Source organism: Globicephala melas, chromosome 20, assembly GCF_963455315.2.
Source record: "Globicephala melas chromosome 20, mGloMel1.2, whole genome shotgun sequence".
In the NCBI taxonomy this organism is placed as follows: Eukaryota; Metazoa; Chordata; class Mammalia; order Artiodactyla; family Delphinidae; genus Globicephala; species Globicephala melas.
This window is the reverse complement of record NC_083333.1, coordinates 34,220,207-34,246,878: the sequence shown is the minus strand read 5'-3', so window position 1 is coordinate 34,246,878 and position 26,672 is coordinate 34,220,207. Positions and strand designations below refer to the sequence as shown.

The following is a 26,672-nucleotide window of genomic DNA, read 5'->3' as shown; positions in this document are numbered from 1 at the left end:
TCAATCCCTAGCCCAGGAAGATGCCACATGCCACGGAGCAACTAAGCCCGTGCACCACAACTACTGAGCCTGCGCTCTAGAGCCCGCGTGCCTACAGCCCGTGCTCCGCAACAAGAGAAGCCACCGCAATGAGAAGCCCGCACACCGCAACAAAGAGTAGCCCCCACTCGCCGTGACTAGAGAAAGCCCACGCACAGCAACAAAGACCCAACGCAGCCAAAAATGAAAACAAATAAATTAATTAAAAAAAAAAAAGAATTCCATTCTTTTTATTAGTAGACCTGTATAATAGAAAATTGTACCCTTTTATTATTATTATTCTGTTTTGAATTTCATCAATAAAATTTGTGGAAATTTGTTTAGTCTCTCATTATATAAGCACCTACATAATGTCCTTGATGTTGTGTATTGGCCCAAAAAGCCTAAAATATTTACTATGTGACCCTTTACTGAAAATGTCTGCAGACTCCTGTTTGAATTGACAGAGAAAAGCAAGTGGGGAGAAGCAGAGGTCACAGTATTAATGGAGTCCCCACACCTGGAACCATGGAGTAACCAAGAACCCAAATGGTTCTCTCTCCCAAGCTATTCCACAAGCTCTTAGTCGTTTAGAGACTGTTTCTTTTCTCCGTCTCCTGCTATGTCTATATTTCTTATCCATTACCTCCCACCAAGGGGTGAGCAAAAAAAAGAAAGTAAAACTTAGTTCAGTCAAGGTTGCTTCTTAGAAACTCTGGCAAAAATTTGTTCAGGGAAAGAGACTTGACTTTTATATCATTTCTGAAGTTAACTTATCAGTGTTTTCTGTTCCAAAAATAACTGAGAATTTGGCCACTCATCCTAAGTATGGGATTGTTCATTCATCCACTTACCAAACCCTAGCATAGCGCACAGATCAGAAGATATATATCAATACAACAAAACATTCTATAATAGAAAGCAGTTTTAAATGACTACAGAAAATGCAAATTAAAACCACAATGAGATACCACCACACCCAGTAAAATATCTAAAATCAAAAGGACAGATAATACCAAATATTGGCAAGGATGTGGAGAAAGCAGAACGTAAAATATAAAATGCAACAGCCACTTTGGAAAACAGCCTGGTGGTTTCTGTTAAAGTTAAACATATGACCCAGACATTCAACTCTTAAGTATCTACCTGAGAGGAATGGAAACATGCATCCATACCAAGACTTGTATACAGATGATCATAGCAGTATTTTCATAATAGCCCCAAACTGGAAACAACCCAAACGTCCATCAACTGGTAACTGGATAAACAAAATGTGGTATATCCACACAATGGAATACTACTCAGCAATAAAAAAGAACCAACTATGATACACTCAACAACATGGATGAACTCAAAAACTGCATGCTGAGGGAGGCCAGTCTCAAAAGACTGCATATTGTATGATTTTATATGACATTTCTAGAAAAGACAAACTATAGATGCAGAAGCGGATCAGTGGCTGCCTGAGATTGGGGTGAGAGCAAGGACTGTCTACAAACAGGCAAGAGAGAACTTTGTGGGGTGACAGAAAGTACTAAAACTGAATTGCACAAATACATGGATTTACTAAAACTCATCAGTATACTTACGTGTGAATTTATGGTATGCAAATTAGACCTCAATAAAGCTGTTTTAAAACAAAACTACAGGAGCGAAGGGGCAGATATCTGCTCGAGGTAGAAGAAAGGGTAGGGAAGCCTTTAGAAGAGAGAAATTTTGAGATAATATCCTGATAACGGACATTTAGCTGAGGCAGGGATTTAACAGTGTGCAGAGGCAGGAAGGCATGAAAACTCAAGCAGGATTTGGGGAGGGAAAAGAAATAGGTGATACTAAAGGGCAAGCTGCACTTAGAGACGGGGTAAGTGAGAAAACAAGAAGTTGGTAAGAAGTTGGTACTTCATCTCATAGGTCATGGGAAGTCACTACAGAATCTGAAGGGGGCTGAGTGACTTTCACATCTGAGTTTTAGAAAGCTAACTCTGGAGGCAGTGTAAAAAGAAGATGACTTAGAGATGAGGGGAAAAAAGCAAGAGGCCGTGTCCAGGTAAAAGACACAGAACCAACCATTTAGTTTCTAATGAGGTGGTGGGAAAGAAGACAGTTTCTAATCTTAGCAGCTAAGATGCTGGTGTCACTAAAACAAATAAGGATGACAGGAGCAGAAGCAGTTTTGGGGGAAGGTGGTGTCATAAATACTGTTTTAGGTTGATTGTGAGGTGCTGTCAAGATATTCAGGTACAAATATCCAGCAAAGAGCTGCAAAACTGGAAAGAGTCTGGGGCTGACGCTGTGGCTTGGGGAATTCTTAGCAAAGAAATAGTCACTGAAACCACTGAACTGTTAAGATTGCTATGGACTCACATAAACAGCAAGAACTTAGGGCTCAAGATCAAAAAGGTTAATTATAGGGAACTCCCTGGCAGTCCAGTGGTTAGGACTCCTCGCTTCCGCTGCTGGGGGCCTGGGTTTGAACCCTGGTCAGGGAACTAAGATACCTGCAAGCGTGCAGCCAAAAAAAAAAAAAGGCTAATTACAGAGTCTACCCAGTCATCCACGCAACGACATTAAGAAAGTGCTTTTCCTTCAGTTGCTGTTCTTTTTTTTTTTAAGCGTTAGAAACGTTTATTTGCCAAAATATTTTATTAAAAAACAAGTGAGAGAAGTGGAGTAAAGCAAGGCTAAATTTCAGTTAATGTTGTACCACGATCAGCCATAAAAAGACAAAACAAAACAACAACAAACAAAATCCCAATGGTCCTAGCAATTTCAGAAGATTAGCTTCAGTGTCAAAGTCCAGAGCTAACAGAGAAGAGTAGAAGGTTGCCTGTCACTACATATGGTCATTTTAAAGGGAAAGGAGGGGAATTCCCTGGTGGTCCAGTGGTCATGACCCAGCGCTTTGGGGGTGGGCGGGAGAAGGTTCATCCCCTGGTCAGGGAACTAAGATCCCGCATGCCACAAGGTGCAGCCAATTGAAAAAAATTTTTAAAGAAAATTAAATTTGAAAATAAATAAAAATAAAGGGAAAGGAGATGTTGCAGGTAGACAGGGAGAGGGGTCAACTCCTAAGGAAAGCAAGGTAGGAGGGATTCCACTGTACAGGAAAGAGAAGCTACTAGCATAATCCTCACCTGGGGCTGTGCTGTGGACTTGAAGCAGATGGGACAAGTAATAGTTGTAGGTAGTTGGACACGGAAGCTGCTGCTGCCACTGCCTCCTAAGAGCGGACTCGGTAAGGCTGGTGGTGGAGTGCGCCCTATGCATCATTGTTACACACGGATTCCCCGTAGCCAACGTGTCAGGTGTGCACGTTGCTCCATACCGTTTGTTACAGTGCTCGGTAAAGTCCGCCACACTACCCGTACAATCTACGGGGCACTCTTCTGACCAGTGCCCCTCCTTCCCACACTGACAGCTGCCACTCTGGTCTCCCATCCCAGGGGCAGTCCGAAGCTGGCTGGTGGACAACTGCACGTATGTTCGTGTGCCTTGAAACTCTGTGCTGTCAAGGCCTCTGACAGCCCTACTGCATCCTCTGCCCGCTCCACGTGTACGAAGGCATAATCTTTCATAATGTCACATTCGATGACTGAACCATGCTCCTCCAACCTGGTCCAAAGCTCCTGGTTGGTACAAGTAGGACTGATGTTGCCTATGTGCAACTTGGCTGAAGCTTTGCTCTTTTTCTTTTTTAAATAAATTTATTTATTTATGGCTGCATTGGGTCTTCATTGCTGCGCGCAGGCTTTCTCTAGTTGCGTCTCTAGTTGCGTCTCTAGTTGCATTCAGCGGGGGTTACTCTTCGTTGTGGTGCGCAGGCTTCTTATTGCGGTGGCTTCTCTTGTTGCAGAGCACGGGCTCCAGGCACACGGGCTTCAATAGTTGTGGCGCACAGGCTTATAGGCTTAGTTGCTCCGCAGCATGTGGACCAGGGCTTGAACCCGTGTTCCCTGCATGGGCAGGCGGATTCTTAACCACTACGCCAACAGGGAAGTCCCTGAAGCTCTGCTCTTATCCCTGCTGCTTCCACGGTGATGTTCACCCTGTGCGGCTTGTAGTGGATGGCATCCTCGGCCGCCACCTGGTCCTCTATGTGCACAAAGCCGTAGTTTTGTGGCTTCTGTTGTTGTTGTTTGTTTTTCGGTGCAGCTTGCGGGATCTTAGTGCCCCGACCAGGGATCAAACCAGAGCCCTCCCTGGTGAAAGCAAGGAGTCCTAACCACTGGAGCGCCAGGGAATTCCCAAAGCTGTAGTTCTTAATGATGTCACATTCCCGCACCTTCCCACACTGCTCAAGGAGTCAGCGGATCGCCTGCTCTGTGCCCTCTTGGGGCAGCTGTCCGATGAACGGCGTCACCGTCCTGACAAGAGCCGCCGCATCGCGGCGGCGGCGGCGGCGGCTCTGGCGTCTCAGAGAACCCTACAAAATGGCGGCGGGCGCCCGAGCGCCGGCGGCGCGACCGGGCACTGCTCGCGCGTCAGCTCACGCACGCGCCACTGCGCGCTGCCGCAGGCTCGCGGGCGCCATGTTGCTTTTCTTGTCGGTTTGTTCCTAGCAGACCGCCAATAGATTGTATAAAGAGATACAGATTACAAAACAAACATGCCAAAGATGATGATCAAACTGGGGACAAATACATAGATGGGAGAGCAGAATGCAGAACATAACAGAGGCAACTGAGACTATATAGAATCTGCTATCTAGAAAGCAAGGCGCATGCTTTCGCTGCCTTTGAAACTCTCATATTGTGAATGTGGGTACTAGTCTGCTCTTTGAAGTTACGGGTACATGGGTCAGAGTCCATCTGTTGCCCTCAGCTCATCCACAACCATCCAAATGCACATCAGTTCTACCATCTTGTCAATAATATACTGTGCAAATTGGCACCCTAGAGATCTACCTTCTTGGACCTTCCCAAAGCCCCCATATGGCTGACACATGGAGAGGACAAAAAATTTCACAGATTGTTATATACAGGGTACTAGGAAATATAGACAAAAGAACAGTAGGCTAAATACCAGAAGATCCAGATTCTATATTCTTCCACCATGGACAAGTTAATTATATTCTTTGTATGTACAAATGGGAATAGAATGCACGGATCAGATTTTGAAAATTTAAGGTGTTGCACAGTGTATGGTAATACTGCTTGAAAGTTTGTCATCCCACACAACCTCCTGTCTATAGGGGCCAAATGAGTTAAAGTTGTGCTCTATTATTTTAGGGGAGAGAAGTGTCTTTGACGGTAAAACGTGAATATAATTTACAAGAAATCATGCCTACAGGTGGAGTACTGCAGTATATCAGATCCTCCTTCTATACATGACCTTTAATTCTGCTGACCTCTATTTCTAGCCTTTGAGTAGGAGAACTTAGAACATGACCTAGAGGCCTTCATTCATCAGGCCCCCACACTCCCAGCCACAATGGATGTAGCCCTTCTCCAACAGTGAGTCACCCACCTTCCCCTCTGCTTTCTGCTTGGATGGCCACCACCAAGCCTTGGACCCTATTTCCTGGTCTGTCTACCCAACCAGAAAAGGAGTTCCCTGCATGCAGGGTAGAGCTCATTCATTTCTGTGTTCTCAACACCTGTCAGCTTGTAAGGCTCAAGAAATGACCCCCAAGTGAAAGAATGCCAGGAAATTAGGGGGAAAGATGCCAAATGGCACATATTAAAAGTAAAATTTTTATACTATTCTATTTTTTTAAATAAAAATTATATGTACTTAAGGCATTTGAGATGATGATTTCAGACACATATACACAATGAAATGATTACTACAGTCAAGCTAATTAACATATTTCTTCTCGTGGTTACCTTTTTGTGTATGTGTGTGATGAGAGCAAAAATTAAATTTAAAAGTCTCCTGTGCATTGACTGACAGATGAGTGGATAAACAGAATGTGGTACCTACATACAATGGAATATTATCCAGCCTTGTAAAGGAAGGAAATTCTGACAGATGCTACCACATGGATGAACCTACAAAGCATTATGCTCAGTGAAATAATCCAGACACATGATGCCACTTATATGAGGTACCTTGAATAGTCAAATTCATAGAAACAGAAAGTACAATAGAATGGTGGCTGCCAGGGGCTGGGGAAAGGGGGCACAAGGAGTTAGTGTTTAATGGGTTTAACAAGGAGTTAGTGTTTAATGGGTTAGTGTTTAATGTATATAACAATCTGTTTAAAGGGGGCACAAGGAGTTAGTGTTTAATGAGTTTCTGTTTGGGTTGACGAAAAAGTTCTGGAGATGCGTAGTGGTGATGGTTGCACAGCATTATGAATGTACTTAATGCCACTGAACTGTACACTTTAAAAAGTTTAAAATGTAAATTTTATGACACATATAACCGCAATTTTTTTAAGTCTCCCTTGCAGTATTCCGTCTGAGGAAGGATACAGGACTGTGGCCTTTGGCGTATTTTTAGGTGGCTATTGCTTCATAAGATGCATTCTTAAATACCTAATTGATAGCAAAGGGAAGAAAACACATTCAGCATTCACACAGCTCAGTGTCCAAATGCCCAAAGTCATTAATTTGGAAAAATACCACAAGAATCATGAAACTGATGCAGAATTTACTTCTAAACCATAAAAGCAAAAAACGAAGTGTGATTTTAATTGGGTTTTCTGGGTGTGTGTTGTCTTAGATGACTTGTTTTTTTTAATTGTTGGTAATCACTGGCTACCAGTACTAACCTCACTGCCAGAAAAATAAACAGTTAAGTAATTAAAACATTCAAAACCTGAACTAGCAGAGAAAAAAAGTTTGTTTCTAACACTTTCCTTTTAGCATCAATTGTGATTCATATATCAAAAGACTAACCTTTTAAAAGGAGATGAAATAGCTTTCATATTTGACTATTTTGGTAACCAGCTGCATAGAAAACTATTTTATCACCCCTTTTCCCCATCCCCAGACAGAGAAAGTTGTTGAGCTTGAAATTTCTAGATTATAATGTTGAAGTTCTCACGCAAGCAAAGCCTCCCAGCAACGTTAGATGTCTTGTCAAGGTAAAAACAGGAAGATTTTTTTTTCTTTGATATCTGTCAAGAAAATATAGAGGTATGCTTATTACTTTCTTTAAAAAGTCCTTTTCCCTTTCAAGAAAAGTGTTGTGTTTATTCCAGTGGCAGTTTAACACATAATCTCAGGTTCTCAGCAAGCCCTCAAAACGGGTGGTCAGAATGCAACAAGCTGACGGAATCCAAATTAAATTGACACTCCCCAGGCTAAGGCTTCAAAAGATGTGTGTATCAGCATCGTCCAAAGCAAGTCACTGGATCACTTTTAACTTCTTCCAAATACCAAGCCTTTAAGCCAAGCTCAAACATGGTGGAGGAGAAAAGGCAAGAGAAGGGACTTTGCTGTGTCAACATGGACACCCCTTAGAAGGGCAGTGCAAATCGAAGAATTACAACCAAATGGTTTTAATCGCTTGGGTGACAACGCACAGGTGGCAGGGGGAAGAGCAAAGAGATAAAAGTGTTAGTGATTGAAGGAGATGATGCACCCACCTTTGCAGTTCAGTAAACATGGCCTAATGGTGATTTTGTCTGTGGATGGTGAGAAAGGACTTTGCAGCAGAAGATCTTAGCCATTGGGAAGGACTAGATTCTAGTCTTAGATTCACAGAGTCACAAAAGAGGAGAGAATGGCCCGGTGGCTCTAAACAGATCCAGTGGAGGGGAGAAACGGAGGTAACATTATGAAGACGGAGTCGTGAATAAAGCAAGTGTGAAGCACCTACAAAGGGCAGCTTCCTGGGTCCTGGAGAAGCCTGGTACCCCCTCCCACAAGTCGAGGAAGCCGCCCCGATTCTGGAAGCATCTGGTTCCAGATGAGAAAATCACTTCACTCTGGGTGGAAGAACCTCAGACAGCCATACAATTAGGGACACATGCAGACCGAGGTGATCAAAAGAAAACACCCAGATTAAACCCACAAATCATTTTCAATAAGCCTTTCCAGAAAAGCAGTGTGGTGAGAGAAGTCCTGGGGATGTGATGTATTGCTGTGGAGACCGTGGGTAACAGTACTCGATTGTACATTTGAAAGCTGCTGAGAGAGTAGATCTTAAAATTTCTCATTGCAAGAAAAAAATTAAAAAACCAAAAAACAGCCATGTGTGTTAGCTGGGATCCCAGGTAAAAACTTCAGAAAATAAACACCTTCAAAGAAAGGAGACTTCTCTCTGCGGTTTTGAAGACGAAGTTTCACATCCGCTGCTCCAAAGGCCCAGAAAGGCTTATTGTGCTGGGGAACTGGGGTGTGCGAGCTTCGAAGACTTAAACAAATGATCAGTTCTCTCCTTCAGAGATCCTAAAGTCTCCTAAGAGATTCCAGGTGGCAATAAATTAATAGGCTCACTCTTTACTATGCTTCTATTTCTCCTAGCTTAAAAAAAAAATCTTAATCAGAAACAAAATTATTTCTTTACCAAAGGCTCCATTTCTGTGTGATATCCTAGTTAAACTTGCACATTTTTTTCTCCATTCTGTTTTTTGGACTCAGAACAATTTCCTCCTCCTCTAAGCAGAAAAGCCTACAGAAAAAGTGTTGGTTGTGCCCTAGTTTCAGGAGGTGATGAAGAGGCAAGTCGCTAAAGCCATATGGAGAAAACTACTACTTGTGGCCCCAGGGAGAAAAAAAAAAGAATCAGCCAAACAAAGATACCTAGAGTCAGACTGGAACTTCTGGAGCAATCTAAGCCTTACCTCCGAAGGCCTAAACAATAGCCTCTATTTATGCACACTTCAAAAGACCTCATTGCATCAGAAGGCACCTTGCGAATAAGATTGCAGCTAATTCTCCCAGCAGCAGAAATGCAACTCCTGTGAATAACAAAGCTTCGCTCTGTTATTCATAATAAGGATTAAACCCAGTGGGATAAAATACACAGTTGCCAGGTCATCTTAGTGTAGGGCTCAGCATGGAAAACTGAGTTCTCATTTCTCCTCCACTAAAGCCTGGTGGTTGGCAGAGGAGTCAGTTCTTTAAATGTCCAGTGACGATTGCTTTTGCTGTTAAAGGAGAAATCAGTAAACAAGGAAAATGCTCTGAGAGACAGTTGAAGGGCACTGAATCAATATTACTACTGTCCTCAGCCCCCTGTCACAATTGAGTGCAGACCTTCAAAGGAACACATTGTTACCTAAAACTAAAAGATTCCCCCAGCGCCCCCCACACCTAAAAGGCTGCCCCTAAAGCATCAAGGGCCTGGCCCCCCATCTGTTCCACACCTAGGTTTTCCTTCCCATTCCCTCTCCCTGCCCTGACCCCTGTTCCAGCAAAAACAATCTGTTGACCCCTTGCGCACACATGACTTACAGCTTCCGACTTACAACCTTTCTTTGCCAAAATCCGTATTCATCCTTCAAGACTTGCTTTAAAAGGGCCTCCCCCTGACCCAAACCCCCTGACAGCTCTTTTTTGCACGTGGTTCATATTGAGTTTGCAATCAATTAAAAGTTTAATGTTCTTATTGAAATAATTCTATTTGGAATAATATGTTGTCTGGAATTTGCTTCAAAAACAATCCAAGGATAGGAGTGGAGGGTGGGGCATTCGGGGTGGGCCCCATGTGGGTTCATCAGAGGGGTCTCTCTCCTTTTTTTAAAAAGTCTTTATTGGGCTTTCCTGGTGGCTCAGTGGTTAAGAATCCGTCTGCCAATGCAGGGGACACGGGTTTCAGCCCTGGTCCAGGAAGATCCCACATGCCGCGGAGCAACTAAGCCTGTGCACCACAACTACTGAGCCTGCGCTCTAGAGCCCACGAGCCACAACTACTGAGCCTGCGTGCCACAACTACTGAGCCCGCATGCCACAACTACTGAGCCCATGTGCCGCAACTACTGAGCCCGCGCGCCTAGAGCCTGTACTCCGCAACAAGACAAGCCACCACAATGAGAAGCCCGTACACCGCAAAGAAGAGTAGCCCCCGCTCGCTGCAACAAGAGAAAGTCCACGTGCAGCAACAAAGACCCAACGCCTCCAAAAAACAAACAAATAAATAAATAAATCTCAAAAAAAATAAGTCTTGGGCTTCCCTGGTTGCGCAGTGGTTGAGGGTCCGCCTGCTGATGCAGGGGACACGGGTTCGTGCCCCAGTCCGGGAGGATCCCACATGCCGCGGAGCGGCTGAGCCCGTGAGCCATGGCCGCTGAGCCTGCGCGTCCGGAGCCTGTGCTCTGCAACGGGAGAGGCCACAGCAGTGGGAGGCCCGCGTACCGCAAAAAAAAAAAAAAAAAAAGAAGTCTTTATTGAATTTGTTACAATATTGCTTGTGTTTTATGTTTTGGTTTTTTGGCATGTGGGATCTTAGCTCCCTGACCAGGTACTGAACCTGCACCCGCTGCATTAGAAAGCAAAGTCTTAAGCACTGGCCCACCAGGGAAGTCCTGGGTCTCTCTACTTTTGCTTATGTTTGAAAGTTTCCATAGTAAAAATCTGAAAATTTTAGTGTCACAAAGCTAGCTAAGGACAACCAACATTTGAACTCAGAATTGCCTGACATTAAGAGCAGAGCCCGCTAGGCTGTTCTATTGTTTTCCATGAATTATTTCATAGTTGCTGTTACTGCTTTTTTTCACTGTATCCAGCTGTATTCATTATTCATTTGACATGAAAAGCCCGGTTGCTCTCCTCAAGGAGAGCAGGCAGTGTAACTGGGGACACAGGTAAACAGATAAATCACAGTGGAATCGTGAGTGTAACAGCCAGGATAGGAATCGAGTGGAAACAAATAAATTTCTATGGGAAAACAGCAATTAAGCCTACTTGGGGAACTCAAAAAGGCAGCCCAGCCGGGAGCTGTTATCCCAGGTAGAACTCAAGAGCTAAGCAGGGACGTCCAAGGTGAAGGAGTTTGGGGACAGGAGCGAAACTCGGGCAGAAGTTGTGGTGTGGGCAAAGACGCAGTCCTGAAGAGGCGTGATGAGGAAGGAACAGGGCCAGGTGGGGCAGATGCCCTGTTGAGGTAAGTGGAGGCCCAGACTGTGAAGAGGCTTGCAGCCAGGCCAACAGGGCTGGATTTTACCTCTTAGACAATCAGGAGCAAATGCAGAAGTGACATGATCACTGTTGGTCTGTTAGCAAGGTCACTGTCAGCTGTGCACCTAACAGCCTGGAATGGGCTTTTGCAGCAGGTCATAGCCAGGATTAGGAACGGAGAGAGGGAGGTACAAAATTTACGGGGACGCCAAAGAACTCAGCGATTCAGATGAATATTATTTTAATGCAATATTTTTTTAGAAATCAAAATTAAAGCCAAGAAAGTCCACGATGGAAAAAAAAAATTATGTAAGTAAAGACAGAATGTTACCCTTTGGTTTACCACCCTGCTTTATTATGAAACTGCAAGCACCACCCCACCTGTCCACCCCCCAGCCCTCACCATGCTGGGTGGGTTTACAAGGGTGGGCAATGATATAGGAACAGATTGGACAACATGAGGCTTTACATAGAGTTGTATTTTTTTGTTGTAGAGCTTTTATTAACTTTTCCCACTTGGTTGTCAACATGGGAGGATATTTTGATAAGTGGACACAGGGGTGCACAGTTTTCTTTGCCTCAAGGCTCCCACAGAGCTTGGTAGGGCCCTGCCCTAGCCCGGGCAGTAAGTGAGGGCCGACAGCCCTAAAACAAGAGTGTGAAAGAGGAAGAGGCCAAACTCGAGCAACATTTCTAGGGCAGAAATGAGAGAATATATAAATGCAGTAGGAGTATCAGCCTAAAGGCTCAGCTCGAGCACAATTTATTCTCCCCAACTACGTCATAAACCTTCAGGGTCAAAAATCCCGTTCTCCTAATCTTTTGTATCATTTTGCGCCTAGCTTGATACATTCCTATTAACTAATTAAGTGGAAAATAAGAGCTTAAGTCCAAAGCACACACAACTGAAGCCAGAAGTATGTCGTTCCTATTTTACAAACTGTCTCTCGCTGAAGAGCAGGACGCAGTGATGAATGTTCAAAACGTACGACCCATTCATGATAACTAAGACCTCCCTCCCCAAAATCTAATAAGTTGTTTGAGTGACACTCTCCTGTCATTCTCCCATCTCATTTTGCATCCTTAGAACTAAGGAGGAGAATATCTGAAGTGAGGGCTCTGCTTTGTCATCTCTGAAGCTATGATCAGATTAGAAGAAAGGCTGAAAAAACGGTTGGTCCCACCAGCCTTGGACAATAGGAGAAAATGGGTGGGGGGCTTTGCAGTTTTCTGTATCAAATAGTAACCGGATTCCCACTCGACCCTCCTGCCCATGTGATTTCCACTCGGCCCCCAGCTTCAGTCCTGTGTCATGGAATATGGCCCCATCTCTGCGGAGCAAATCAGAGGCCAGTTCAGGATTGTGGACAGTTTAAGTGACAATAAGGGTGAGGTGTCATCCTGATGAACCATCAGGTGTGGAAATGCACTCAAGAGAGACTCACAATGATGGAGGAGGCCTTAATAAATAAAAGCTGCTACCAAACCTAACTTTTGGATGGCTTCGGAAGGCCGAGTTGCTCTGAGAGGGAGGTACAGAGATATCAACTTGCCATCCGTGGCCCGGCCCAGGCAAGGAGCTACGACTAAACAGGAAATCGGTTACTGAGCAGTTGAACGGATGTATGAGTGTTCAAAGCGCAGGCACCAGGCTATACTCTGAGACATTCTATAAAGTGAAAGCAGAGCTGTGTTAACCCTGACAGATGTGTAAGAGACTCGTGTAAGAGGCAGGACCTGCTTGGGTCTCCTGAAGAACTGAATTCTCTGTGAGTAACTATGAATTATTCAATGCTATGGTTTATTGGGCATCTACTATGTGCCCAGTATATCACAGGCATATTTTTTAAACCACCCCAGAGCCCTGCAACGGAAAGCGCTATCTTTATTTTACAAAAGGAAGCTCAGAAAGGTTGAGTCGTGAGCCTGAGTTCATAGAGCTGGTCCTAAAGGAGCTAGAATTCAAACCCAGAGCAAAGCCAGGCTTAGAGTAAGGAGAAACTTTTCCTTTTGAGAGCTCAGTGACGTTCTGGTTAGAGAGAGGTGAATGAGTTTGAGTTTGCCAGTGCAGTGTCAGATCCTGCACTCGACATTTTGATACGTTATTCAGCATGGGAATATTTTGCATTAATGATGATTTTTAAAATACAATGGATTAAAAATATTATTCATTGTGATTATTGAGTTTGGGGGATGCCCCTTCAATTTGGGTCCCCAGGGGCGTGTCTCACTAGCCTCACCCTAGTTTTGGCTGTGTTCCAGCCTGCAGGTGACCTGTGATAACCTGAATGCAGCCTACAGACAGCTCTCATTTTAGGCAGACTTTTCACTCTCCTCCTGCCTGCCTGATAAGTTTTACATCCAAAGTTATTACCTACTGGGAAAGAGGTTTTGGGTTTTGTGGGGATTTTGGGTTTTTTTTGTCTGAGTTGGGTCTTCATTGCTGCACGCGGGTTTTCTGTAGTTGCGGTGACCGGCGGCTACTCTTCATTGCGGTGTGAGGGCTTCTCTTGTTGTGAACACGGGCTCTAGGCGCACGGGCTTCAGTAAGTAGTTGTGGCTCGCGGGCTCTAGAGTGAAGGCTCAGTAGTTGTGGCTCATGGGCTTAGTTGCTCCACGGCATGTTGACCAGGGATGGAACCCGTGTCCCCTGCATTGGCAGGCGGATTCTCAACCACTGTGCCACCAGAGAAGATCCCCCCCCCCTTTTTTTTTGACTTGCTTGTTTGCTTCTTTTGTTTTCCTGCTCATTTTATTTTTTTCCTTTATCTTCTTTCTCTATTCATCACTGGCTGGGATACTTATAAACAAGAAATGTGTCAAAAGGTGATACATTGGATAACGGGATGCAAAAAATTCTACACAACCCATGAACATATTCAAACGCACTCAAAAAGGAAGCGTCTTAGAATAATTTCATGCCCCTTCCCAGGGCTGCAGAATATATTTATTTCTATAAGAAATTAGCTTCCAGGGCTTCCCTGGTGGCGCAGTGGTTAAGAATCCGCCTGCCAATGCAGCGGACATGGGTTTGAGCCCCGGTCCAGGAAGATCCCACATGCCACGGAGCAACTAAACCCATGCGCCACAACTACTGAGCCTACGCTCTAGAGCCCGCAAGCAACAATTACTGAGCCCGTGTGCCACAACTACTGAAGCCTGCGCGCCTAGAACCTATGCTCCGCAACAAGAGAAGCGCACTGCAACAAAAGAGTAGCCCTAGCTCACTGCAACTAAAGAAAGCCCGCACACAGGAACAAAGACCCAATGCAGCCAAAAATAAATAAAAATAAATTAAAAAAACAAAAAAAGTTAGCTTCCATAAGGATCAGCCCTTCACACATCTGCTTCACAGAATTATCTCTGAGAAAAACAAATACCGTATGCTAACACATATATATGGAATCTAAATTAAAAAAAAAGGTTCTGATGAACCTAGGGGCAGGACAGGAATAAAGGCACAGACGTAGAGAATGGACTTGAGGACACAGGGAGGGGGAAGGGTAAGCTGGGAAGAAGTGAAAGAGTAGCATTGACATATATACACTACTAAATGTAAGATAGCTAGTGGGAAGCAGCCGCATAGCACAGGGAGATCAGCTCGGTGCTTTGTGACCATCTAGAGGGGTGGGAAAAAGAGGGTGGAAGGGAGGCACAAGAGGGAGGGGATGTGGGGATGTGCATATGCAGAGCTGATTCACTTTGTTATACAGCAGAAACTAACACAATATTGTAAAGCAATTATACTCCAATAAAGATGTTAAAAAAAAAAAAAAAGAATTGTCTCTGCGCCCTATTACCAGATACAAAATTAAGTACTGTGAGCTGAGGCTGCAGGTTGTACTGGTAGCTGGAGGATGAAAAGTCATCCTTTTTCCTTTTTTTTTCCTTGAATTTTATTTTATTTATTTATTTTTCATACAGCAGGTTCTTATTATTATCTATTTTATACATATTAGTGTATATATGTCAATCCCAATCTCCCAATTCATCCCACCCCCTCCTTCCGCCCCTCTTTCTAAACTTTTGTTTCTACAATGTGGTACTGTTGTGACAAAACACCAGCATGAGGAGGATAACAGCCATGCCAACAGCAAACACAGCTGTTCTGAATCCTAGTCTGCATTTTTTTAAATTAACTAAATACAGTTCTTGGTTCTTTTAAAAATCAACATTAGGAAGCTCATCAACTACACAGGAGAGAAACTGACATAGAAATGGACACTGTCCAGGTACACATGCCCAACCAGTTTTGCATTTCAGCCCTGATTTCAATTAAAGAAGCATTCATTCAGTACCTACTGTGTGTCCAGACGTGACCAGGAATTTGTATCACTAAGACAAAGGGCCAGGCTTCCTGGGAGAGACCGATGCTCAGCAGGGCATCACCACCTGGACCCGTGTTTTATGGAGGAGAGTGCAGTCCATTAGTTTAATTAAAAAAAAAAAAAAAAAAGCTTGATCTCAGGCCATGTACACTTTCTACAGGACAGGCCAAGAGAAATTTATAGTAGCAGAGGGGGTGGGCCCCTGGCAGGATTACATAAAATAAAGTTTTTGTGGCCTGGAGTTTCCTCTCACTGTTCAGCAGTTTCAACCTCTAAACAAAACAAAACAAAAAAATTAGTAGCAATAAACCATCAGCAGGACTGCTTTTTGTTGCTGAGGCAGAGGATTATATGTCTGGATTGCTTCTCCAGTTCTCCTAATTTGACCCAGCTAAATGAATATGTAAAAGGAAGGAAGAAAAAAATTACCTCTGAGCTCAGAAAATCAGTGTTAAAAGTCCAGATTCTAAAATCCACACATTCTATGCATTCGAAAGTCACTTAGGCTCTCACTCAGGAACTCCATCCTTCTCATCCAAATTCTACCAAAGATCTTAATTAATCTGGTTTCTCAACCTGCAGGAGCTTAGAAGGCACATGGCAGAAGGGGCATCCATGCCACTGTAGATGGCAGCTTATAATTATCACAATTGGGGCTATTTAATGATGGTCAGGGCAGATCACGGCCCTATTCATTCACAGACAGGCCTATTCATTCACTCACTCACTCATTCATGCATTCATTCATTCATTCAACCAACATTCATCAGACGCCTCCTCTGGGCTACTAATGCTCCTTCAAGTTCCTGGTTAAGACCACCCTCCCTGATGTTAAGGGAGGTCTAAAGAGATGTCAAAGCTCCTGAAAAGACTCCCACCCTCCACCCCAGTGCAATCTCCTAAGAGACCAAAGACCCTTAGGAACTGCATTAGTTTCCTGTGGCTGCAATAACAGAGTAATAATACCACCTGAGTCACTTAAAGCAACAGAAATGTTATTCTCTCACAGCTCTGGAAGCTAGAAGTCCAAAATCAAGGTGTCAGCAGGGCCACACTCCCCCTGAAGGCCCTAGGGAAGAATCCTTCCTGCCTCTTCCAGCTTCCGGTGGCCCCAGACATTCCTTGACTTACAGCTGCATGTCCCCAACCTCTGCCTCTGCCTTCACAAGGCCATCTTCTCTGTGTCTGTGTCCTCTCTTCATGTAAGGATCCCAGTCACCCTATATCCAGGATGATTTCATCTCGAGGTTCTTAAGTGACTACATCTGCAAAAACCCTATTTCCAATTAAGGTCACATTCCGAGGTTCTGGGTGGACATGAATTTTGAGGGGACACTATCAGACCTACCACAGAAGGCTATCATCAAACTAACTGAGCACCCCACCTCCCCCGAAAGGCCACCAGAACAAATCCCTGAACCTCAACATCCCTGAAGTCCAAGAATCCCTGGTGCCCTTCTATCCCTACTCTTCCTCTTGCCTCAACTTTCCATACAGCAAAGAGACATAAATCAAATCATGTCACTCGGCCTTTCTAACCTTCTGAGGTGGCCCACACTCTGTCTGTAGAGTGTGTTTCTCTCTAAATAAGTCCACTTCTTACCTATCACTTTGTCTCTCACTGAATTCTTTCCGCGATGAGACGTCAAGAACCTGAGCTTCATTAAGTCCTGAAACCAGCTGTGATCTCAGCTGGAAGACTGTGGGGTTTGGCCGGGTTCAAGTCCTGGACGCATGGGTTCAAGTCCCAATCTGAGGTGCACGGTTTGACTACATGTCAAGATTCATAATCTTGCAGGTCTATCAGTGGATGTCCAGAGTGAAAACCTTCCCACCTCCAAAACAAGCATATCAAAAACAACCACTGTGGGCTTCCCTGGTGGTGCAGTGGTTAAGAATCCACCTGCCAATGCAGGGGACACAGGTTTGAGCCCTGGTCCGGGAAGATCCCACATGCCGTGGAACAACTAAGCCCGTGAGTCACAGCTACTGAGCCCACGTGCTGCAACTACTGAAGCCTGCGCGCCTACAGCCCATACTCCACAACAAGAGAAGCCACTGCAATGAGAAGCCCGCGCACCGCAAGGAAGAGTAGCCCCCGCTCGCTGCAACTAGAGAAAGTCTGCGCGCAGCAACGAAGACCCAACGCAGCCAAAAATAAATAAATAAATAATAAATAAATTTATATATAAAAAAAAAAATCATGTCACTCCTCTGCTTATAACTCTCAGTGGCTCCTGCTGTAAGAAGGCCACACCCCAAACTCCTGGCCAGACCCCTGAAGCCCTTCACAGTCTGCCCTCTTCATCCCTCCGTCCCCTCTCCTCCCCCTGCCCTCGCTTCACCCTGTCTGTGCTCCTCCTGTTCACCCAGCTCTACCCTTACTCTCCTCCTCGTTCAAACACACCAAGGTCACTCCAGCACTTGCTGACCCTTCTGTCTCCCTCTACCTGGACAGCTGTCCTCCAGATTGTCACTTGGATCCTACCATTGTTCAAATGTCAAATCCTCAGAAAAGCCTTCTCCATCCATCTTATTCAAAACAGCACCCATAGGGACTTCCCTGGTGGCACAGTGTTAAGAATGCAGGGGACATGGGTTCAAGCCCTGGTCCGGGAAGATCCCACATGCCGTGGAGCAACTAAGCCCGTGCACCACAACTACTGAGCCTGTGCTCTAGAGCACATGAGCCACAACTACTGAGCCCATACACCACAACTACTGAAGCCTGCACGCCTAGAGCCTGTGCTCCGCAACAAGAGAAGCCACCGCAATGAGAAGCCCACGCACTGCAACAAAGAGTAGCCTCCGCTCGCCACAACTGGAGAAAGCCCGCATGCAGCAACGAAGACCAAACGCAGCAAAATAAATAAATAAACTAATTAATCAATTAATTTTAAAAATAAAATAGCACCCATATTAAATGAAGTGTAGGTTTATTCTAATATATCATTACTGGTTTGCAGGATTCCAGACAGCACTGGAAAAGACATAGAAAAGGCTTGTCAATCTATTTGTCTGCTCCATGATGTCTCTGTTAGAAAAGTAAAAAGCTGAAGAAGCCCAAGTTTGAATTGGGAAAACTCATGGAGCTACATGGTAACGGTAGTAGTTCTAGAAAAGCTACTGGGGATGAGACAGGTGCTAAAGTTGAACAAGCTGATGGATATGAGCCACCAGTCCAAGAATCTGTTTAAAATTCAGACTGTTAATGGTGACAAAGATCTTATTTATGAAAATAAAATAAAATAAAATAGCACCCATACGCACACCCACAGGTACCTTAGGTCACTTGATTATATTACCCTAATTTGATTTTTCTTTATTACACTCAATACCATCTGAAATTATATTATTTATTTCTGTGTTCGCTTACTTATGGTCTGTCTCCACCAGTAGAATGTCAGCCCCATGAGGACAGGGACGTGCCTGGAGGGCTTCCCAGTTTAGTGAGGGCACAAAGACATGTAAAAAGCAGTGACACTCATGGGTCCAGACACTGTGGGGGGATCTCATCTTCACAAAAATCCTACAAGGTAGGTGCTATTATTATTCCCATTTTACAGATGAGGTAACTGAGGTTGAGTCACTTGCCAAGGGGAGCCAGGGCTCAAAGCAGGTGGTCTGAGTCTAGATCTTGTGCTTTTGGCTTCTAGCCTACCTCCCCAAAAAAGATGACAGCATTTTGCCAAGGGGAATGTAAAGGTTATGTTATAGGCCTGTGAGAGCCGGAAGAGGAAACTGTCTGAACAGGGTTGAGAGCATCCCTTTGCTGGTAAGCTAATGAGTTCCTGGGCAGAGGAGGCAATCAACATGTGCAAATGGACAGGCAGTATAACAGAGAGCGGCAGACAGCCGATGGCATTCAAAGGGATGCAAAGAAGTTTCTGGTCATCCTATATGAGCAGGAGGAGGGGACACAGGACCCTGGCTCCATAGCTGAAGTGTCAGTATTAAGTCAGTTGCTGCAAGACTCATTCCCAAGCTGCAGCCCTGGTTCTAAGCACTAAACGCTTGACCTCCTTAACATATGTAATCAAGGTGCTCTCTTAAACCAGAGTTTCTGCTTCTGTGCTCCAGCCTTGCTCTGCTCCATGCCCTTGGAGAGCCAGGTTCTGTTCTGAGCCCGAGTAGCAGTGCCACCTGTGGTCTCTGCTGACAACACCCCCATTCAGCCCGTACTGCACTTCTGCTGGCCTGCTGGCCGCCGGACTATTCTTTGGATGCCTCTTCTCCCCCGGCTGGGTGGTCCTCTGATGCAACTGCCTGCAAGCTTGGCTGACCATAGCAGCCACCGCACTCGCCCTATGCGGCGTCACCCACGTGTCCAGACCTGCCCCTGCAGCTGCAGCTAAGCCCTTTGCCTTCCCTAAGGCACACTTGTAGCTCTGTCTCCTCTCTAGATCTGGCTTCCGTTGGTCTGGCTCAAGCAAGGAGAAGACAGGAAAACTATAAAAAGCAGAAGAGGGAGAGCCATTTAGCGCAGAAGCAATTGGCTCTTTTGCCAAATATCTGCAAGGCTTGTTCCCATGATTCATGCAGGTCTCAGCTCAAATGTCATTTCATCAAAGGCCTTCCCCATTGCTTCTCCCATCCCTACTCCCTGCTCCTTTATCCTGCCTTTTTTAAATCTCTACCTGACATTACATTATATTTTTATGTTTATACGTTATTGTCTGGGTCCTCCCATGCAGAAAGCAGGAAGTTTCTGGTGGCCCCAGGCGTTCCTTGACATGTGGCTGCACATCCCTAGTGCCCAGAGCAGTGTCTGGCACATAATAATCACTCAATAAATAGTGATAGGCTAAATGAGAACAATAGTCCCACAGAGCCGAAATCCATAGGTAGGATACACTATACTGGCTGATATTTACAAAGATCTCTCAAGAGATCAAGGCAGAGGAGTATTTATTTTTTTCTTAGAGTTAAATTTTTTTCTTTGATGTTCAGAAAGCCTGTAACAAAGTTTCTAGAACATAGCAAGCCCAGCAAAATGTTAGCTATTATGACAGAAAACATCCTAGAAAAATTTACATGATTTTGTTCAACCTTCCTTATCAGGCACACCCAGCTTGTTTCCTGAGAGTTTCAGATGGCTGGAACTTTCCTGGAGGGTTAATCCACTGGGGAAATACAGGGGTGTGGCTGGTGCCATCTGAAACTGAAAATATCAGACCGAGCCAAAGAGAGGACATTGTAAATACAGGTGTTGCTGATGAAATAGACATACAACCCGTTGTCCAAAAAAGTCACCACTTCGAAGATAAACGAAGAAAAGGTTTTCAGACTGATGCACGTGGAGCCCTTGGAGATCTAAAATGTGTGGAAATGTGTGAGTTATGCATTCCTCCGGCTTTATGCTTTTAAGTAAGGACAAATCTACATTAGCATTCAAGGGCCACAGAATCCGGTCTGTTTTACAAATTACCGTGTAATTAAACAGAAGCACATTTTTCCCCTATTCTTAGTATTCCGCTCACCCTCTCTAGCCAAAACCACAACTTAAAAACTGCAAACTCATGGCACTGTCAAGGAATATTTTCTAACTGTCCCCTAAAACTGCCAAACAAGCTGTGTTCCCGTCATGAATAAAGGTATAAAGAGGCTGACAGGAGGTTAAAAGATGGGAGAAAATGTAAGAAGGGTAAATCTCCAGGGTGAGACAATACAGAAAGTTTTTTTAGAAGAAGCATTGTTTATGTCAATGATCCTTAAAGGGACAGTTCATCAAAAGTAGAAACACCTAATAAAGGTCTTTCAACGTTCCAAGTTTTTTATGGCACAGAGCAGCAGCAGAGAGTTAATCTTACATCAAGTGCCAAAATTTCTTTTGAAATTTTACTGACCCATGAAATACAAGACTGGCACCATTGCACAATAGTCAGTATTTTTCAATTTACGCATCAGGGGTTCATGAGGTCATTTTAGTTGGTAAATACCTTCATTCTCTTCTTCCTTTCTCTCTTTTTCTTCAATAAAATAGAATAGAAAAATAGAAAACATCAGGAGATAAGGACAGGTAGCACAAAGGTTAACTAATACTTCATGAAACGCTTGTTTTAATTGTATAAATACATAAATGCATGTTTGTACTGGGTCGGGATGTAAATTGTACAATATTTCTTACTGTGGGTCACAGACAAAAAAAAACTTCGAAAGCTTTTGTACTGTTTTTCTTAGAGTAATACATATTCATAATTGAGCATTTGTAAAACAAATTATAAGAAAGTTTAAAATCATCTATAATTCTGTCACAAATGACTATATTAATATTTTTATCTCCTAAGCATAGTATGTTTTTATATTACACAGACACTAGCTGGACACACAAACACTAAATATTCCTAAGTCCTCTCATGTAGCACCATGATTTAAATAGAAGACTGATCCTCAATGGCTGTGTGCCACAACTGGGGGGGAACCCTCTTATTTTTTTTGTTTTTCTTTTGGCCGCGTGGCTTGTGGGATCATAGTACTAACCACTGAGTCCTAACCACTGGAAGGCCCGGGAATTCCCGGGGGGTGGCGGGGGACAACTCTCTCTCTCTCTCTCTTTTTTTAAATTAATTTATTTATTTTTGGCTGCGTTGGGTCTTCATTGCTGCACGCAGGCTTTCTCTAGTTGCAGCGAGTGGAGACTACTCTTCGTTACTGTGCGCGTGCTTTTCATTGCGGTGGCTTCTCTTGCGGAGTACCGGCTCTAGGCGCGCAGGCTTCAGTAGCTGTGGCACGCGGGCTCTAGACAACAGGCTCAGTAGTTGTGGCGCATGGGCCTAGCTGCTCCGCGGCATGTGGGATCTTCCCGGACCAGGGCTTGAACCCGTGTCCCCGCATTGGCAGGCGGATTCTTAACCGCTGTGCCACCAAGGAAGCCCCTAAGGGGGAACACTCTTAAACAAGATGAAATAGTGCCATTTCAGATGCTGAGGCATCCATCAATCTCTGTGATTACATCAGTTGATAGATGGAATTGATTTCTATCTACCTGTTCACAGAAGGAATGCCATCTTCCACCTTAAAAGTAAGCATTTGATTCCACCATGAACATTTTCAACAAAGATTCAATCAAATCAGATTATATATTTGCTTGGAATTTTGCTTCCAAGTGCTAAATACGGTTTATTTTTAGCCTTGGGAGTGATGGAATTTGTGTTAACAGGTCCTGGTGAGAATAATCAGTTCGCAGCCAAGCTCCGGGTGCAGCCAATGTTCACGTGCAATGAAGGAAGACTTTGAAAATCCGACAAATCCGGATCACACGCTCCTGTGAGAGGAGTCGGAGGAGGTTTTAATAGTGAGAAACTGTAAATGGTGGGAAAGGAGTAAAGTAGCCAGCATCTCACAGTGCCACAAAGCCCTGCGTATTAATGTGAACTCATTCCAGACAACCAGGAGAACTTCTCCCGGGGGGAATTGGGACTAGGAGAGAGTGGCCTGGAATGGCACCTCCATGGTATTAAGGAGTCAAAGGGACCTCACAGTTGCATTTGCTACAAAGGAGAGAAGCACGGAACATGGTGCTGAGAACGTCGTTGGCAAGTGAAAGTGAACTTCAACGTGCATAGGAATTCCAACATTATCAATTAATTTGTTTCATATCAAACATGGGTGCCCTTACCAAACAATGCAAATGAGAAATCCAATTTTCAGGAAATAAATGTGGAACATTTATATAAAAATTAAATAAGTTGTAAGAAAACATTGTGATACTTCAATATAGAAACTCTAAACATAATATTTATATTCAAATGAGTTTCTTACTCCAAAGTATAATTTTCATACTTCGAAGAGTACAGGAAGTTTATGATGATCTATGCAGGTGTCAGCAAACCAGAGGTTGAGGACCAATGGCCTATTTGGTAAATAGAGTTTTATTGAAATGCAGTCTCATACTCATCCCTCTAACCTATTGTCTATGGCTGTTTTTGAGCTTCAGTGGCAGCATTGAATGATTGTGCCAGAGACCTTGTAGCCTGCCAAGCCAAAAACAGTCACTAGCTGGCCCTTTAAGAAAAATTTTGCCTAAAGTAAACTGGATTCCTGGTGAAGCAATGCACCTTCTGAACGGGTGGCAGGTCTTGAAGAAGCTGTAGCTATTTCTGAGGGCCCCATCTTCCTGCACAATGAACTAGTGATTCTTCTTTCTCTGCAGAGGTCATTTATACAGGGGCATATGAATAGCTGTAAAATGTAACAGGAACACCAGTGGGGTTTGGATTGGTGTTAAAACCAGTTTCACAGAAGTGTGACTTTCAGATCTGCAAGGAATCTACTCAAAACCTCTTCTGTGAAACTGATCCGGATGTTTCAGCACTGAATCCAAATAAGGACCAAGACAGTCAAGAAGGAACACTGCGACTCTCTTCATGTGAGACTCAGACCACATATTCCTTCCAGGCTGGAGAATACAAATCTGGAGGCTGCTTTTGAAGGAGCTACAGAAACTCTCTTCTTTTCTTTAGCAACCTTCTCCTATTTGCCCTTGACCCCAGAACCCAGGATGGAAACCCACATAGATACAGTTGGGAGCACACCCATTTCTTTCAACGCAGGTAAACCACGTAACCCTGTAGGTTGAAAGTACTAGTGACCATATTTCACCAGCTCTCCCCAGCAGGCCTGCTGGTGGGGGTGAGGGTGCTCCAGGCAAATATTACCTCCCCCAGGCAAAGCCCTGCAAGATGATGGTGAGTATTTCCCCAGTCCATCAAGATTCTTCTGTCTGTTAGGGAAAAGACCTTTATTCAACTTGTATTGCTTGATTTGAAAGCCACACCCAAATCTCAATGCCATCCTGACAATATTTCTATTAAATAAAATCCTCCCATCTTGTTGGGAGGTTTTTAAATCAATCTGCCACAAAAAGCTTCTGAACGAGTTAACGCAGACGCCTGACTCACTCTCCAGCAAGCACTCCTCCACGAAGAATCAATGGACTTTTTTCAATCTATCAAAACAATCAGCAGTTAAGCAGTAATACAATTAAAATGCAGCTCTTCCTTGTACTCTTTCCCATCTTTAAAAAGAAAAAAAAAAAAAAGGCAAGGATGCTGAAGTCTTGGGAGTAACAGAATTAAGACCTAGCTGCTGGGTTCAAATCTGAGCTTCATCCCTTAGGGAAGAGCCACATTTGCTAAGTGCACAGGCCACAGAAGGCACTGAGGCACGACCACACGACCACTCTTTCTCAGCCCACTTTTATTTATTTTTTTATTGCAGTATAGTTGATTTACAATGTTGTGTTAGTTTCTGGTGTACAGCAAAGTGATTCAGTTATACATGTATATATATCTCTATTCTTTTTCAGATTCTTTTCCATTATAGGTTACTACAAGATATTGAATATAGTTCCCTGTCTCGGCACACTTTAAAAGATGAGCACACTGAAGCTCAGAGGGTTGACGTGACTTGTCCAAGGTCAAGCACCTAGTAAGAAGTGGCAAAACTGGGATTCAAATTCATTCTATCCCCAAAACCCTATTTTGTTTTGTTTTCTCCCCCCAACTCTATGTAATGATAGCTGGACAATGTCAAAGGTCTATGACCTCCTCACTTCCTGGGACAGCCCTGGGGACGTGCTGTTTTGTTTTGCTCTCTGCCTCTCCTTTTATTTTTATTTTATTTTTCCTTGCCTCTCCTTTCAGTCTTTCGAAGTATATATAGGTACTTCAGATGATTAGGTTTAAGCCTTCTTCGTTACAGTCACAAGTGAGTCATACTTCCTGCAAGTTATACCAGCTCACCTTGCTGGGTTCCAAGCGTTCACAGATATTAAGCTCTCATACTGTGAATCTTAACTTCAATTTGAGGTCATTTCCTGTGGGCCTCATGTATCATCTACATGTGGAATTCGCCTCTCGTTATTATCTCTGGAAGGTCTCTAATTGCCTTGGCCCTTCTAGACTGCAGGCCCCATCAAGGAAGGATTTGCTGGCTCACTCACCACTGTATTCCCAGAACCTGATAAATACTGACTAGACCAATGGACACTGTACTTTTGCCACATTTCAAGGAGGTAGGGAAACTAAGCCACAGGAAGATTTAAGATAACTTCTCTAAGACCACAAAAAGAGTGGGACTTCACATAAAGCCATTTAAGAACAGCCATAACCTGGATAAGGTGTCATCTGATAGAGCAACCTGGTTCTTTCCCTAATGCCATGCTATACAAAGGGGTTAGGAACAACATAAATGGGTTTTGAAATTTACCATCTGCTTTTCCCAAGTCTTTGGCACCAAGATAAAAGACATTGATCCTATGCTGTACGTGTGAATGAATCCAACACAGGGTGAAAAACTAGCAGTTCTTTTTCCACCTACCAAGTTCTCACAAGCACCATAAAGAAGAAAGCCTAGGCTCAGCCTACCTGGAAGGGAAGAAGCCAGGGAGAGGTGTGCAGAGGTCTCCCAAAGTACCACCTTCCCCCGTGCACCCAGAAGGACCCTAAAAGAGCCCCCTCCCCACAAATGGACTGGAGCTGAGTATGTTCTAGTTAACTTCATGGACAATGCATTATTCATGGATGGTGAGATTCTTAGTAGGCTCTTTATGAATTAGGACCCACATTAGGCATTTCTGATTTTCCTTCCACTGCATACAGACTATGTAAGTAGAGGACTACTGATTTGATCAGAAGAAATACTGGAAAATAAGCCTGAGTACCAAGGCACTATAAGTGCTTCTATGAGGAGAAAATACATAAATGTCAGGAAATGCACTGGAAATAAAAACACAAGCAGAAAATTGAACGGATTCACGTCATGTGCCTCCAAGAATTTGGAGATCTTGCTACACACTGAGATTTTTGCTCCCCTGCTTCTGGCTGCATTCGGAGGCATGCCGACAGGCCGTGACTTAGTAATTCCTGCGCATCTTCCTTTGAAGGTTTTCAAATCGCATTTAATACAAAGCATGTCATAAAAAAGACTCACTAATCATGGATCAATAAAATATATTCCCTTCCATGGAGTACCTTTTTATACCTCCAATCTGAAAAGCAGTGCTTTCCTGACACCCCCTTGGGAATCAAAGGCAGACTCATGTCAGGCCCACAGAGCACAAAGGAAAATGTCTCTGATAACTTTGTGCTTTATGTACAGCCAGAGGTGGATCATTCTGGAATAAAAGGATTTTTTAACATGAGTCCATTTACTCTGTAATTCAGAGAAAAAGAGGGACTTCCCTTTCTCAGAATTTTCCTGATCCCATTTTAAAGTCAAAACTAGAAAGTATCCCAAACAAGCATGAAAGCCTGGCTAGCTCTGAGATCTAAAGCACGTACCGAATCCACAAAACTTGAGACAAAGACACAGAGAA

The 26,672-nt window shown here is 43.9% G+C and overlaps 1 protein-coding gene and 1 pseudogene across 1 annotated transcript in view; both read right to left on the bottom strand.

Annotated features, from left to right (window-relative positions):
• Positions 1-19,893, bottom strand: part of LOC132594175 (RNA-binding protein 4B-like) — a 33,645-nt pseudogene extending 13,752 nt beyond the window's left edge.
• The window catches only part of PITPNC1 (phosphatidylinositol transfer protein cytoplasmic 1), a 250,966-nt gene that overhangs the window by 195,763 nt on the left and 28,531 nt on the right, over positions 1-26,672 (bottom strand). The gene's annotated exons all lie outside the window — the stretch shown is intronic.